Source organism: Perognathus longimembris, chromosome 7 (assembly GCF_023159225.1).
Source record: "Perognathus longimembris pacificus isolate PPM17 chromosome 7, ASM2315922v1, whole genome shotgun sequence".
In the NCBI taxonomy this organism is placed as follows: domain Eukaryota; kingdom Metazoa; phylum Chordata; class Mammalia; order Rodentia; family Heteromyidae; genus Perognathus; species Perognathus longimembris.
In genome coordinates, this window is record NC_063167.1 from 79,432,744 (window position 1) to 79,449,784 (window position 17,041).

The 17,041-nt window shown below is 36.3% G+C and overlaps 1 protein-coding gene across 3 annotated transcripts in view; it reads right to left on the reverse strand.

The window, feature by feature from the left end:
- Dpyd (dihydropyrimidine dehydrogenase) overlaps window positions 1–17,041 on the reverse strand; it is a 706,501-nt gene that overhangs the window by 398,213 nt on the left and 291,247 nt on the right. The gene's annotated exons all lie outside the window — the stretch shown is intronic.

Sequence of the window (17,041 nt, forward strand, 5' to 3'; positions counted from 1 at the left end):
TTTCTAGAGATATGTATAATTTATCATGTCCCAGTGTATTCGTTTTTAAACCATCATTGTGTTTACTTGTAGATATATAGGCACATTCTAGTTACCAAAAATGAGGGGAACCTGCAACCTATGTTTTTTTGGGTCTGGCTTACTTTGCTTATTAAATTTTTTTCCAAGATTTTCCCTGCCCTTATGAATGGTACAATATCATTCTTTCTAATGGAAAAATAAAATTTCATTATATATACATATATATGTGCCACATTTTCATCATCCATTAGCTATGGTAAACAATACAGTACGATGCAATGCAATACAGTACAAGATTCACAAATACAGCTTTCTTATGATCCATCAGTACCACTCCTGGGTATATATCCAAAAGAACACAAACAATGCCACACCAATGCCACCCATACAACATATTCACTGCAGCTGTTGCTGTTATAGAGATTCAAACAACTGTTTTAAATGAGCCATATAAGTGAGAACTTAATGAAATATTGGCATTAGCACTTTCAAAATATACAGGCTTAACCTACTCAAAATATACCCTGTATGTTAAAGAAAAGAAGAGTTAAGCAATGTTGCAGATCATGCGTTCATAATCTAAGAAGGTAAAAGTTCCAAAACAAAAATATCTAAAAGAAATTTCGGCTTGGAATCATAGTCATGATATTTGGAAAAGACAAAGAAATTTTAAGTGAAGAGAAAGTGGTAAGCATGTAAAGAAGTGGGGAAAAGTGACTAGCGGCCTATGATAGAGAGCAGAACAAACTAGGTTTTAGGACCAGTACATGGTGTGTTTCAAGGATAGCCTTTCACAACAGACTGTGGAGCCATATCTTATTCTGTAAGGAGCCATACCTTACTCTAGCTCAAAAAAGAAAATTAGCTATAGGAGAAATGCTTGGAAACTTCCTGCATTGGTTTTGTAGTTGTCAAAGGCATTGATGCATCAAATATATAATAAAATAATAAGATGGAAAAATGTTATTCTGAAACAACCAATTCTTCTATAAGCAAAAGAAAATGTATGACAGCATAAGAATGAATCCAAATATATACTTAGCTATAGCTTTCTATTTAAAGAAATAGGCATTACAGGAGAACTGCTGATTGTGATTTCCCCACAGGGCTGTCGGCTCCATGAGGACAGAAGTATGTTCATGCCACTCAACTGTCCCACAGAACTTCCCAGTTTTTTGGACCTTAGAGCCAGTGATCTTCATGGTTGGCTGGATGAGTGAATTAATGAATGAGTAGCTGAGCAAGACCATAATGTCACATTTTTAATCTTCTGCTATTTTTATTTCTTCTGCTATCTCACCTTTCATCAAGAGTAAATTAAATATTCATGTAATTATTTTCAATGCAGAACAGCATTTTGAGATTTTTTTCTAATGTCTTTAAAGGTCACATGAAAAGAGACCTTTATCATTGTTCCTCATTGCATAACAGATCATCACTACCATCTGTTGACAGTTGATTGAGTTGCAAGAAAGTGCAAGTGGCTCACCAATTTAGGCTATCTTAATAATGTTGACTATATCACATCATTGTTGAATGGTACCTGCCATAAGATTTCTCCATATAGGCAAGGAATAACATGGTTGTCTTCTATAAGAAATGGCCTTATATATATAAAACTCTGATATAACAAAGTTATAAAGATGTCTTTTAATTGAGAGATAATTCAAAATTATTTCACTAGGAGATGAAAACCTTTTTATACACACATCTCAATTTTCATTGGAATATCTTTGTCAGTGAAGCACACGTTTAACTCAATGTTGAACAAGATAGAAATTGTACCTGTACATTACTGATTCCATTGCAGAGATAAGGAAAACAAGAGAGAGATCACACAGTTGTCTATGTTAATGATTTCAATGACAACACAGATCATCTGTATTGATTTTAATATTTAATATAGACTTGTCAATATCTAACAAACAATCATGGGAAAATTAGAATCTTGGCAATGTGCATGAATAGAAGCAATCCTCCCAAAGGTCTGAAATGTTTACTTTCTGTGGTTCTGAGCAGCTAATATCACAACTTGAGCACCAAGTACGTAGGATCGAATCCCTGTAGGTACTATAGATATGTCTGTGTGAACACAGGACATATTTGTACAATAGTCATGAATTTGGAATAACTTCTATTATTTAGCCATATCTTAGAGCTCCAAATCAAGGATTTAGGGAAAAAAAAGGAAAATCCAAATCTATATACATAATTAATCAGTGAAGAATTCATTTATGTAGCTGTTTCTAATGAGGAAGACCTGCATCCCCTCATCCATGTAACCCTCCATCTCCAGATTCCTGGTAGCTCTGTTCCATCACAGCTGATACATTTCGCTTGAGGAATGCTGTGTAAATAAACCTCAGAGCCATATCTTCACTCTGCTTTTATGGGGCATGGAAGAAGTGAATGCTTAAGTTGATGAAAAATGTATATTTATGTTCTCAAACAAAATAACTACTTGCCATTGATGATGAGATGTTAAGTGAATATTTATAGAGAGATTGTATTCTTCCCTTGTTATAAAATAAGAGATGGAGGGATTTTCTATTGTGATCAGGGAGAGTTTCCTCACAGATTTCTATGAGATCCCATCTTAATGGGCAAGTCAGCTTATGTCCAAGATACTCAACAGAGAAACAGAAAAGGAACTTGTATAAAGAACCCCTCCCCAAAAGAAAGCAAGCTTATTCAAAGCCCATATTATTCTGCAAATGAGAAAGAAATATGCTAAATGATATGGTGCCTGGAATTTTATGCAGTCTTTAAAAAGCACGAAAACATCCTTAATTCATACCAAACATTCAAGATTTATGCTAATTTTCTGCTTTAATTACTACTGTGTTCAAATGAGCTTATTTAAAAAACAAAGACACTCCTAGGTAGCTTTATAACAAGAAATGGTTTTGAAATAGGAACTTTTAGTCAATTTAATGTTATGCACAAGATGATTTTTTTAATATAGACTTAATTGTATTGTGAGACACAAGTTCTTCAATAAGCCACAGCTTAAAATTGCAGAAACCATCCCTCGGGGCCACAGAACTAGCAGATGTAGATTGCCAAGGTCAATTAAACTGATGTAGCTGTGCTGTCATATACGAAGAAGAGAAACCCACCAGCAGATGACAAGTATATTTCTCAGTATTCATAAAAAAGGCATCAAGAATGCTATACTGTAGTACGGAGATAGAAATTAATTCTCCATAAACAATGCTACCAGAATCATAATGCAAAAGGATTATTAGTATTCTTCGAAGAGTTTAATATATTATAAGACAATGCAAAGGAGCAAAATCTTTCACCATGTGTAATGAAATGATATCTTGAACACATAGCTGAATTCATCTATGCCCTGGTTTATTCATTTTATATAACGCGTTACCCAGTAGGACCAAAGTACAGTGAAACAAAAACGTAAGCTGCAACCATAATCTCAGCAATTCAATGTTGAAAACAGAAGTCTCAGCAAGCGCAAATAAATTTTAATTATAGGGAAAGGCTGTCAGAGTTTTGATGAAATAAAACAGGGATAAAGACAGCATAGAACCAGAGACTCCCTTCAACTAAGAATCTCATTTGGATGGCATATTTTCTTCCCCCAACTCCTACCTGCTTCTCAGTTTTATAATAACGCAGTGTCCAAACTCAATGGGAGTTACCAAAAAGATTCATCTTCTTCCTTTGTTAAAGCCATGAAAAGGTAAACCAGGTAACTTTTCAATGCCTTGTGACTCTTTTTTCTATTCATTCTATTGGTCTTTTTTTTTTTTTTTTTTTTTTGCCAGTCCTGGGGCTTGAACTCAGGGCCTGAGCATTATCCCTGGCTTTCTTTTGCTCAAGGCTAGATTCTACCACTTGAGCCATAGCTCCACTTCCAGCCTTTTCTGTTTATGTGGTGCTGAGGAATCAAACCCAGGACATGTTCATGCATGCTAGGCAAGCACTCTACCACTAGGCCAATTTCCCAGCCCTCTACTGGTCTTTTTTACTATTTTCTTCTTTCCTCTTCTACTCTGAACAAACTTGGCTTTGTCATGATTTCATATACTCACAGCCATTCTTTTATCTGCCTTTACCTACTCTGTAAGAGTCATTTAAACTTTCTTACCCATATATACCTCCCAGTCTGACCTTCTAATGAAAGGATGGAGAGTCTACGACCACTGAATTCTGTGTTCTCAGTCCTGGGTCCCCTTTGCCTCTCTGTCACACACAGTAGCTGAATCACATCCAACACAATGGTCTCCCTCCTTCTCACCCTGCATAATGCGCCTTATGGTCCTTCATCTGCACCTTCTCCTCCTCCTCTACCTTGTCCTCTTCCTCTTCCCTCAGTCAGCCCACTGTTCATTTTCCATCACAACTTATAGTTCTTGTGGGGTTTGGGGCTTCATCTCAAAGAAGACAACCCCAAACTCTTATCTTGAGGTCTTCCTCTTTTCAGGCCCCTCTGGCCACCATACCAGAGATCACAACCTACATGTTCTAGTGTTCCTCCATACCCTCCCACCCAAACCCGAGGCACACACTGCCCCTACTCTTTCCTTCATTCCAAGGCTGATCTTTCACTGCTCCCACTCACTGTGACCACTCTTCAAAATGCTGGGACTTTCTTCAAATCCTGAACGGACCTCATAACTTTTTCTCACTTCCACTTGTCCAGAGATAACATTGTCTCAAATTTGCTAGAAAATATCCAATTTATTAAGAGGGAAATCCCTTATCTTTGCATCAGAAAAAAGATAAACTGGTGGCTCTCTGGCTTGCCCCTTCCCCTCTTATGATTTAAGAACTCTCCTTCCTGTTAGGGGCCAGTGGTTTTGTGTGGACACTAGCATCCTCTTCTCTTCCCTACAAGGAGTGCTTCTTGCTTGCTATAATATATTCTCTCTGTTCTATGTCATCTCCTCTAAATTAGATATGTCCTATACATTTGTAACATATAGAGAAAATACCTACCAGTTTTAAACTATATGGAACCTACATTTCACTGTCCATGTTTTATATTAGTGAGACACTTCCTTAGAATGCTTCATTAATTTCAAAGGACTCTTTCTTTAGAGTTTGAGCTAAGGGAGGCACTCAAAGAACAGATGTTTCCTCAAGACTCCGCATAAAGGTGCTGTGGCCTCCCCTCACCTGAGGGCAGCACGGTCTCCCTTGTTCCCTGGTCAGCATGCATCAGATAACCATTTCTTTCTCATCAAATTCTTTTTTTTTTGCCAGTCTTGGGGCTTGGACTCAGGGCCTGAGCACTGTCCCTGGCTTCTTTTTGCTCAAGGCTAGCACTCTACCTCTTGAGCCACAGCGCCACTTCCGGCTTATTTCCATATATGTGGTGCTGAGGACTCGAACCCAAGGCTCCATGTATACGAGGCGAGCACTTTACCACTAGGCCATATTCCCAGCCGGTTTGTTTGTTTTTTAAGCCTTCATTGCTGCTTAGTCTTATTTTGTCTCTATCAAATGGTCAAAACCACAAAACTTAAAAATCATTGCATGGTCTTTGGATCTTTGTTTCCAGTGATCTCAGGATTCGCTTAGTCGAAAAGTCTGTGACACCAGCTCTTCTAATACTGTTCTTATTTTTAAATAATACTAAAAAAATATCCATACTCATAAATCCTTAATTTTGAGCAGATGTAATGCTGGATATATTCATGTATTATCTCTTAGAGATTATCTCTTAGAGATTATCTCTTAGAGAACTCTTGAATGAAGATACACCCTTAATACTACCAAGAGGTATTAGAGACAGTATCTGAATTTGATTATTTCTGACTCAAAAGCCTTCCTTGCTATTGACCAGGAAAAAAGCCAAAACACAGGAGTAACAACAATCAGTTAAAACTCCACCAAAAGGGAAGAGGTGACATTGATTCATAAACTAACAGACTTGTAATTTCTCTGTACAATTACTTAACAATAATATAAAAATTCACCAAAGAGGGCTGGGAACATGGCCTAGTGTTAGAGTGCTTGTCTCGCATGCATGAAGTCCGGAGTTTGGTTCCTCAGCACCACATAAGCAGAAAAAAGCTGGAAGCGGCCCTGTGGCTCAAGTGGTGCAGTGCTAGCCTTGAGCAAAAAGAAGCCAGAGACAGTGCTTAGGCCCTGAGTCCCAAGCCTAAGGACTGGCAAACAACAACAACAACAACAACAATAACAAAAAAGAAACCCAAACCCTAAAACCTTTATCCCAGGCACTAACTAAAATGAAGCAGGTAGAGGTTAGAAGTACAGTAAACAATCCTAGTCTTGACTGGCTTCACATGTGGAGACTTTAGGTCACTATTTATTTTGTTAAATTAACTACTAAATATTTCTTTTAAATTAATATTACATGACTTATTTCAATTACTTATTCTATGCCTCTGAATTCAGGGACTATCTCTAAATAGCTGTATCTCCATATCTGACACAATGATTGGTATATAAAAAGAATTGATTTTTTTCTACTTTCAGTTGTCTAGTCCATTTACTTAGCATTCTTATTATGTATTATAATGTTTTGATTGACTACTTCCAATGTTGGTCTGTTTCCACAACTAGAGAGTCACCTCATTTTGGGGAAGAAATCCAAATATTTCCCTTAACAATTTCTAAGCTGACAAATTTGCTGTCTAGAGAAGAAGAGACATATGATTCCTTTCTTTGCATTGTTTTGTTATTGGGTTTCATTACTGCAATGCTTAGAGAACTTTCAGTTTAGTTCTGCTTGGAGGATTCAAGCAAACTAAAGATTTGCTTTGTTTCCTCCCTATCCTCAGGATAAACCACTTCCTTAAGCTGAATACAAAGGATGGATATCAGTAATAGCCCTTAGCAACTCCTTTTGTTTTACTTCAACTCTATTGGGAGTTTCAATCCCATCTCCTAAAGTGACTGACTAATCAATTCATAATTAAAATCATACAAGCACTTCACCTTGATTTGCTTATTTCTCTGCAATAATTCCATCTATTTAGGACTCTGAACTCCTTGAAGATTTGATTTCATTTTATCTGGAAGAGATCTCAAGGAGGTCAGTGTTCTTGAAGTAAATATATGGGGATTGTTTTCAAATTCTCTGCTGGATTCCCAAATGCTGCACTTTGATTTGCTTATTTATATTCAATGATACTATCTACTTAAGAGTACAAACTCCTGGAAGGAATAGATCATCCTTTAATCTGATTTGGACCATAATCATCATAATTCTATGCACATTTGGGTGCTTAATACTTCTTGATAATGATGAGACAGAAAAAGGGAAAAAGCTGAAAAGCAATGGAAATATTTCCCATGCATTTCTCAGTGAAAGAAGCAGGCTGGGTGATGCCATCAAGTGTTCTAAACAATTACAGAAAGAGGTTAAGAAAAATGTCTAATATAAAATTCCCATTTACTTCATTTAATGCATAAGTAAAAACCCATAGAGAGCCAATAGTAAATTGTGCTACTTGTGAAAATATTATTAAAATACAAGTGAATGCTGAAAAACATCTTTTAATTAACAAAATAAATCAAATGGAAAAGATTTCCTAAAAAGAGCTTTAAAAGTTAAGTCTATGTGTGTTTGACTGCCATGACTAATTATGTATCCATGTAATGTGTGTTCAATTTGGGCTTATTTAAATAGCAGAAATGCTCATTAGCTGCAGTATATCTGTGAAGCTTCAGTAAACAGTTTAATGGTTTTTATGTTTAACCAATTTCATAAGTTCCTGTAATTTTAGCTTTAGCAGCTCATTAATGTTATTTTTTTTTGATATCCATCTAATGGTGTGGGCTTTTTTGTCCTTGTCAATCGTCAGCAGGCACACGTCAGTGCAAACTCAAAACACCCAGTAAAAGTGTCTTAACAATTTCAGTGCATAAGTAAATGCACATCTCAAAATATAACTCCTTTATATAAAGAATTAGTGGTGTTAGCATGTCATTGAGAAGTATCTTTGGTATTAGCAGAGCTTCTAACTCAACGGAATCAATAATGACACTTTTGCAAGCTATTCACGGATTTCAGGCCCTGGTGCAGGTTCTAGGCGTCCTTGAGTATGGTAACTCTTTGGAAACTTACAGAAGAGGGATTATCTCAACTTTCAACTTGAAGATTGTGATAAGGGTAAGTGCCAGTGTCATACCCTCCCAATTTTTACTGCTATAATTATGAAAGTACAAATTAGAGATATCGACAGACATTTGCAGATATACCGACAGAACTCAAGATATTGAACATATTCATGAGGATTGGGTTATATTGTTGAAGAAAGAATACATATTCGGGTGGAATACAGTCAACCACTTATTTTGTTTTTAAGTGCCAACAAGCACAGACTATAGCCAAGCTCAGGAAAGAGCCATCTCATTTGCATTGCAATCAAGGTTATTTCTAAGCCACCCCAGCCAAGAAAAGTGGTCACTTAAAGAAGTACCAAATGAAATGTAGGTAAGCAGCTTTATCCATCTGTATCTTCATGGATAAATTACAAAAATTGGATGAAGAGGCTTAAGGAGAAAGAATCTGAAAGAAAGAGGCACAAGGTTGTTCTTTGTAGGAGATTAGTCATAGCCACATAAGAAAAACTAAGGCACTAGCTTGTCTTGGTTTTCATCCATCCATTCCAACTGGCAAATAGCTTTTTTGTCTTGTAACATGTTAAATCATGCTGTACACAGTGAAGCACACTGCAACTAAGAAACCAATACTTGTGACAGAAAATAGAATGCTAAAACAAAAAAAGACACAGGTAAATCACACGATGGAAAAGACTTAGAGTCAGAAGATGAGGCTGAAGAGTTGGGACGGGCGTTTCTGACCCCAGCAGGACAGAGCCAGTGAAAGCCCCTTTGAGGAAGATGACATCAGGGTTGAGCCAGGGAGGATAAGATGGGCAGGTAGTAGGATGGATGCCAGGGTTTGGGCAGTGCAGCACAGTTAGAGCTCTTAGAGAGTCAAGGGATGTTTTTGTGGGTGAAGCAAAACATGTGATAGGAGGTAAACCCTGAGAACTTGGCAGGGCCCTAGCAAATTCTTCTGTCTGGCAGGCTTCCATGTAACACTCACATAAACACAACTATGAAATTCTTCTAACCTTCTAGTGGATATCCTGTAGGGACATCTGAAAGCAAGCAGTTACAGCATTCTTTTCATCCAAACATGAATCCATCTTCTTATACACTCATTAATTCATTCAGTGAACAAATATATCAAGCTAGTGACTGTGCCAGGTGCTCTGGATTGAAATATAAATAAGCTACTCCTCCCTGTTTTATTGTTAATATAATTTAGAATGTATAAGGTCAAAATTGACAAGAGCAGACCAGGAAGTCAAAGAAAGACAAAAATACGGTATTTAATTACCTGATCTCCATGTATATGAAGAACCACATTTAACCTTCCTGTCCTTTATATTTCTGGTGTTCACTCATCCTGGAATAAAATCCAGAGGTTTTCCATCATCAGACACATCAGGGGCTGGCAGCTGTCCCTTTCCATCACCATCACCATCACTGTCCTATTTCTCATGGTCGACCCTGTGTGCCAGCTACTGCGCCATAAGGCTGGGTCATAAGATACAAAGCCAAGCTGCCTTGGTATTTGTGCAATCTCTTCCCTGAAAACTCAGGTCCTTTCCCTGTCTCAATGACCTTAATTTCTACCTAGTTCTGACTCTGTGACCAACTACACCACCTTTAAAAAAACAACAACAACAAAAAACATCTCTGCAGTAGGAAGTTGCTTTCTTCTCTGTATGCCACCAACTTTTTATCTCTTTTCCCTTACAGCATTTTCTACCTAACACCAATCAGATTTACTCACATTTTGTTTTCAATGACAGTACAAGTTCCTGTACAGGGAAACAAATGTATTCATATATGTTTAGCTTAGAAAAAACGGGCTTTTGAATACTTAATAGATAGTGAATAAAATAATAGGGCGTTGGATTCCATAAACACTTAGAAAGGTTACAAATTAAATTTGAAGCATTTGGGCTGTCGATATCCATTTATCTGTCTACGTCTGTCTGTCTGTCTGTCTGTCAGTGTATACTAAATTTACAAGGCTTGGAACAATCAGTAGATATTTCCTCAACTATTCAGCACAATATGCTTGATTCTCCTTTATGTACTTCTTGTTATGTAAATAAAATTTCTCTTAAAGCCCCTTAAAGATCTTTCTAGTTACATAATAATATGACTATCATCAAGAAAAGAATGGTATGAGAAAGGATGGCATTACAGAGTGTGAGCAGTGGCTCTGAACTGTGACTGAAGTTAACATCAGGTTTTTCCTTAGCTGTGACAGCATTTTACTTTTGAATTGAGTAGCATCCCTAATGAAAGCAAACAATAAATGTGATCCAATGTAATCTCCCAATTAAATAATAGGATGTGTTCAAGTCAATGACTAATTTAACCACAGGTGATTTTAATTTTAGGTAAGTATTCTGTCTTTTTTATATTGTCTCCAAGTGAAGAAAACAATCTAACAAATAAAATACAAAATGTATTGAAATTATTGAAACAGTATATAATATTCAACATCGCTTCACAAGAGTATCTTGATGTCACAGCAGCTGAGTTTGTCTCCCATTTCAGAAGAGAAAATTAGTAAAATAACTATTATTTAAAAAATAAAATAGCATTTTATTGTACTAGCATACCTAGTGTCATACCAAAATAAATAATATTTAAAGACAAACCTAATATTCACTGTCAATAAAATCAGGACATCTATTGCATTCACAATATGTTAAGTATTCTCGCTACATTTTATCATTTCTGTTCTCTGAAACAATTATGTGAATTTCTTTCCCTACATTTTCTTCCAACAAAACTTGTTACATGCCACTGCTCTACTTCTGGTATGTAATCTTTGATTTGATGGAAAAAACTACTTTGATTTGATTTATCCACTGTCTCCCTGTAAGAATGCATATGATATCAACCACTAGTGAAGCCTGGAAAATAAAGATAAGGAAAGACTCAGAACAGAGCTATTCACTGGGGAAACAAACCTATTCCTATGCAGTTATTAAAGGGAAGTAAAATAATTACAGAAATATCATGTTGTGCTTCAAAGGTGGTTGTAAGTGATGTGATGTTGATTCTAAATCACTTTCAACACTGTTATCAGTTTGACCTCCCTCCTCATCATTTCTATCCTTTAAAGAAATTCCAAAGAAAAACTTTACAAGAATTTCATTATTTTGGATGGTTATTCTAAAGAAACACCAGTACTTGCATAAAATCCCATCATTTCTTCTCTCTGCATAATATCTTGTCAGAGAAATAAAAGAAAACTTTCAGGTAGAAAAAAAGAGCTTTTTCTTGATAACACATTTTAAGAAAATACGTACAGTCATACCCATTGAGGCTCTTGAGTATAATTAAAAGCAAAGCAGCCAGGAATGAATGGCTCATGTCTGAAATTATAACTACTAAGAAGTTTGAGACTTGAGGATCATGGTTTTAAACCAATCTGGGAAAGGAAAGTCCATTAGACTCTTATCTCCAATTAACCACCAAAAAACCAGAATGAAATTGTAGTTCAAGTGGTAGAACACTCTCCTTGAATGGAAAAAGTTGAGACATTGCCCAGACCTTGAGTTCAAGCCATTGTATCAGTACAAAGAAAGAAGTAGGAGGCTGGGAATGTGCCTTAGTGGTAGAGTGCTTGCCTAGAAAGAATGAAGCTATGGGTTCGGTTCCTCAGCACCTCATCAACAGAAACAGCTGGAAGTGGCGCTGTAGCTCAAGAGGTAGAGTGCTAGCCTTGAGCAAAAAGAAGCCAGGGATTGTGCTCAGGCTCTGAGTTCAAGTCCCAGGACTGGTAAAATAAATAAATAAATAAAAGTGAATGAAAGAAAAGAAGAGAAAGAGAAAAGGTAGAAGCAAAAACAAATAAATAAAGCAATAAAAGTTCCTTTTTCCCCCTAAATTTCAAATGGCTAGACAAGGGTTTTATAATGTAATGTAATAAATTTATATGTCTAAACGAATTTATATGTCTAATGCTTTTTGATCAGACATCTCTTCTGTCATTCTTCTCTGCTTCATCAGCTGCTCCTTCAACTGATTTAACATTTTCTACTTCCTTTATCACATATACGCGCTGGGTAGTTCAGTTTAGCTGAATTGGTCCCTCTTTCCCTTTTCATATATCCACCTCTTTCTCCCTAATCCTGCCCCTCTCCATTCAAACTTTGGTCTCCTGATATTCGATTCGTTAAACTATCAGTTAACTATAGAACAGATATCTTAAAATGGGGTTTTATTGTTCACAATGGGTTAATAAATGCACATCCCAAGATATACAAAGGTTAAAAGTAGTCAGGTATATACATGAAATGACACTGTGAGGAACCATAAGCAGTAGTAAAAGGGAAAGAGTATGACTCAATGAAATAAAGCTGTCCTCAACAATCTTTCAAAGTATTTCCCAGAAAAGAAAACACGAAAGGGAAAGATGGGAATATGGGGGAGGAGGTGAAATTGTTGAAAGCACACTGCGTGCATGTATGGCAATAACATAAGGAAACCTTATCTTATTACATATGTATGTTAATTTGAGAAAGAAAATCTTCAAAATATGTTAGGTGGTATACTACTAAAATTCTGGAATGCCTACATCCTTAAAAAATAGGTAAGAGGGGCTGGGAATATGGCCTAGAGGCAAGAGTGCTTGCCTCCTACACATGAAGCTCTCGGTTCGATTCCCCAGCATCACATATATGGAAAACGGCCAGAAGGGGCGCTGTGGCTCAGGTGGCAGAGTGCTAGCCTTGACCGGGAAGAAGCCAGGGATGGTGCTCAGGCCCTGAGTCCAAGACCCAGGACTGGTCAAAAAAAAAAAAAAAATCGGTAAGAAGTTATAATAACTTATTTGTTTCAGTTAATCAATAGTCCATGTTTTTTACAATAAGTTATGACACTTAAATGGCTGACAAGCAGTATGGAATAACTTCTACTGTCTGTTTTCTTTCTCTTCTCTTTTCTTTCCTTCCTTCTTTCTTTCCCCCCTCCCTCCCACCTTCTTTCTTTTTCTTAAACTTTTTCCATGTCATTCCTGGGTCATGAACTCAGAGCCCCATGTTCATATTTGGCTTTTTTTTTTTCTTTTTTCTGGTCTTAGGGCTTGATCTTTGGGCCTGGGCTTCTCTGTGCTGTACCACTTGAACCACATCCTTCTGTCAAATGCCACCAGCTCTTCTTAACACAACAGCCATTGTATTGTGGTATCCTTTTTTTTACACTCCTGGTATTTTCTTCTCTGTGGAAAAATAACCATTTGCATGACACCTATGCTATCTCTTTGTACCTTGCTGATGTTTTTCCCTCCAAAGCTAAATTAGTGGTTGTAATTAATGAATTGAAAAAACTTAAGCATGTAAAATAGCTTGCCTTGGCAAGCCTGCTGCCTGGCAGCTTACAACTGAACACAAGTTCTCTTTCTTCCTTTGGACGGAAAATCTTACTGAGCCACACCATATAAAGAAGATCTATTTTTTTAGAACTCTACCCTATGATTGTGTAATTATGTTATTCATGTACTAAATATAAGAAAGAAATTTGTCCGGTAATATCAACTGTCTCTATAGCCAATTCTTTGGTTTGTAACTCCTGACTAGTTGCAGCATATTAAAAATCATTCAAAATACAGGAAGAGAAGGGGAGTTTTTAAAGACCTGGTAGAATTACCTCATTCAAGATAAATGTCCCTAGTGCTAGTCATGGAGGCACCTGTCTGTAATCTTAGCACATGAGAGACTATGGCTGGATTATCTTGAGATTGAGATATGCTTGGACAACTAGCAGAACTCAGCATCAAAAACAAAGAATTAATCAAACTAATTTAAGCAGAAAATCCACTGAGATCATAAATTTAGGGTCCCATTTCGTGTTGTCTTATCCTTGTTCACTTTCCATCTTTGTATAACTGCAGCCTCTTCCCCGGGTAACCAGATCCCTTCCCATAATTTGTACAGAGATTTCTTTTTTTCCACAGAGAAAGTTCTACTCAACTCTGCAACTTAGGGGCATGGTCATCTCAAGTGATCACGTGGGTGCCTATATGTGTGCTAGCATTCTTTTTCCTCCTATTAGATGATGCACCCTTGAGGAGCAAAGAGCCTCCTGTCCTACACTCTAAATAAGCAGGTGTCAGGTGTCTGAACAGGGATGACCACATAGCTGTGTATAGATAAATGCGTGCTGCAAAGAGAATAATAAGAGAATCCATAGTATAGATCATAAAACAAAAAAAATGGTCTGTTTTAGAAAATTTGGAAAATTCCTAATTTCTTTTAGGAAGATGAAAAGATACATGAAACATGTAGGCTGGTAACAACTTTATAAAGATGTATATTTTATCTCTTACAGCTTTTTTATAATGGGTTGTAAAATGACAACGTCATCTAAAAGTGTGGTGTTGAGCAAATTGTGTAACCTTCCTTTTCCATCCCCGTTCCACCTGGAAACTCCTTCCCACCCCTTGCTCTTCAGCTTACTGGCCACTTCCTCAAGGAAGCTTTCCTGAACTGCTGGACTCTGCTCTGTGCTTTCCCATGACTCCAGACCTCTCCTGGCGCCATCACTGTGACTGTCAGTTTCATCCTTTTAAACTTTGCCTCCAGGAGGCAAAGTCTGTATTTGCCTCCTCAGGGCACCTAGCTCAAGGCCTGAAAATAGCAGACAGTGGCAGGTAGTAAGTAAACAAGCATGTGAATTCAGGAATGTAGAATATAAAATGACTTAGATCCTTGCCAGCACATTTGGAGACATGGAGAAAACTCCAAGGCAAATTAATGCATCATAACATTTCCAGGTTGTTTTAAATTGGACTACCCAGTTTTTCAATTCTATCTGATGTTTCTAGTTACATTAATCTTGAGTTTTGCAATCAGTTATAAAGGTTTCCCAAGCTGAGTGTTGGTGGTGGCTCATATCTATGATCCTAGTTACTTAGGAGGCTGAGATTTGAGGATCACAGTTGGAAGTCATCCTGGGAAGAAAAAAAAAAAAAAAACCTGTCCAATACTTATCTATTAACTACAAAAAATAAAAACCCAAACTGGAGCTGTGGGTCAAGTAGCAGAGCCAGACTTGAAAACCATTTAGGTCCTGAGTCTAAGCCCCAGGATCAGCATAAAAAACACACACACAAACAAAAGTTATCTAGCAGTAAAGTGCAAGGTTACTTATTCCATTCTTTAAAATGTAACAATATTTAACAATAACATTTAAAATATAATAACTTGTGATAGCAAGCATTCCAGGTCATAAAATACAAACAACAGAGAAAAATAATTATAATAGTTTTCAACTTGATACTTCATTCCCTGCACTTACTCTTCACTATTTTTTGGAAAAGGAAGAAAAGGAAATTGGAAAACTGAAAGCTACACTAGAGTGATTTAAAGAAATATTTCCAGAATAAGATGTATTATTTGAAAAATAAAACCTTCTAGTGCCAACAATTTTTAAATGTACACTTATTGAAATGTGTCAATGGTTTTAATGTTCTTAATAAATCATCAAATAATTAACATTTTAATAAATAGAAATCAAATCAAAAGTACTGATTTCAGTTCTTTTAAATAATGAGTAAATATTATTCATGGGTACCTGGCTCAAACTGTGCTCACATTAAAACTTCTTCAACTAAATAAGCAAGAAAAAAATAAAAAAATATGTTTCTAAGTCTCTCTGCATTTCTAGAGTCTTACACCCACCATTTCTTGCTTAACTGGAAATTTATAGTTCTGACTTCACCCAGAACAAAGCTAATTAACCCATATCTTCTACTTTTTATCAGTATGAGGGAAAAGTGAACTGTAGTTAGAATCCATGCTGGAACTAAGAGAAGGCTTCATTTACCCCCATGAGGCATTCCAAAACTTTTTGGAGAGACTTCTAATATGATGGATTGATGAGTGACTTTAAAACCTCTCTTCTCCAACCACACCCACTTCTCCTATACAAGTTATTGCATTAGGACTATCCTAAGAGTTGATTTCTAAGAGTTACATTAAATATTTAGAAGGAAATGGGTTTTGTACTACTTTATTAATTTTACTTCCTAGCGAGATAAGCAGAAAGAAAAACTAGGTCTTGGGTATGAGGCTCCTAGTCTGAACCATGCTTGAACCTCTGCTGGTTTGGTCCAGCTGAGTAGGCTGAGCTTCACTGTTCTGACACAGCTTTATCTACTTCAGATTTTGAACCTCATTAACCCAGCTCACAACATTCAAATACTTGGTATCCTCAAAAGCACTTCTTTCTTCCCTTTTGAAAAATGAGGAAATTAATAATTCTGTTCCAATTTCCTATTTCTAAAGAACAAAACCTGATTCATTTAAAAATAGTTTGTTCTTTAAATACTAGAGTAAAACTATGTATATAATACACACACATATATACTATGTATAACTAGAAACTATATAGGCTATATATACAAACTGTATAAAACTACACTACATATATATAAAGTATATGCATATATTTTATAATATAAATATAGCCAAAATTGTGACATTGGGGCTTGAACTCAAGGCCTCACACTCATCTTTGGCATTTTTGTTAATGACTAGCACTCTACCATGGTACACAATCTCCAATTCTTCACTATAGATATTAATAACAATTAAAAATGAACAGAAAGAAGATCCATTCAATGGTATGAGAAAATACCACAAAAGGGCACCAAAATTAACCAAAATGCATTGTGTTCTCACACTTAAAAATCATAAATATCAAAAATATCTGCTCTGCTTAAATACAAAGTGATGTTGACAGAACCTCTACTACCTTTGATGTGCTGATTGCTAAACACTTTTCTCTCAAAAGAAATACCTTGCATTCTTATTTCCATACCTGTCAGCATGAATATTTCTTTTTGCTTTGAACTTTTTCTTTTGAGCTTCTAGTCCTGTGATTAAAAAAAATTTTTTTGTAAGGGTGACATACAGAGGGGTACAGTTACATGAGGACTCACAAGAAGGTAGCATTTGAGAAGTGTTTAAGCAAGAGTTTG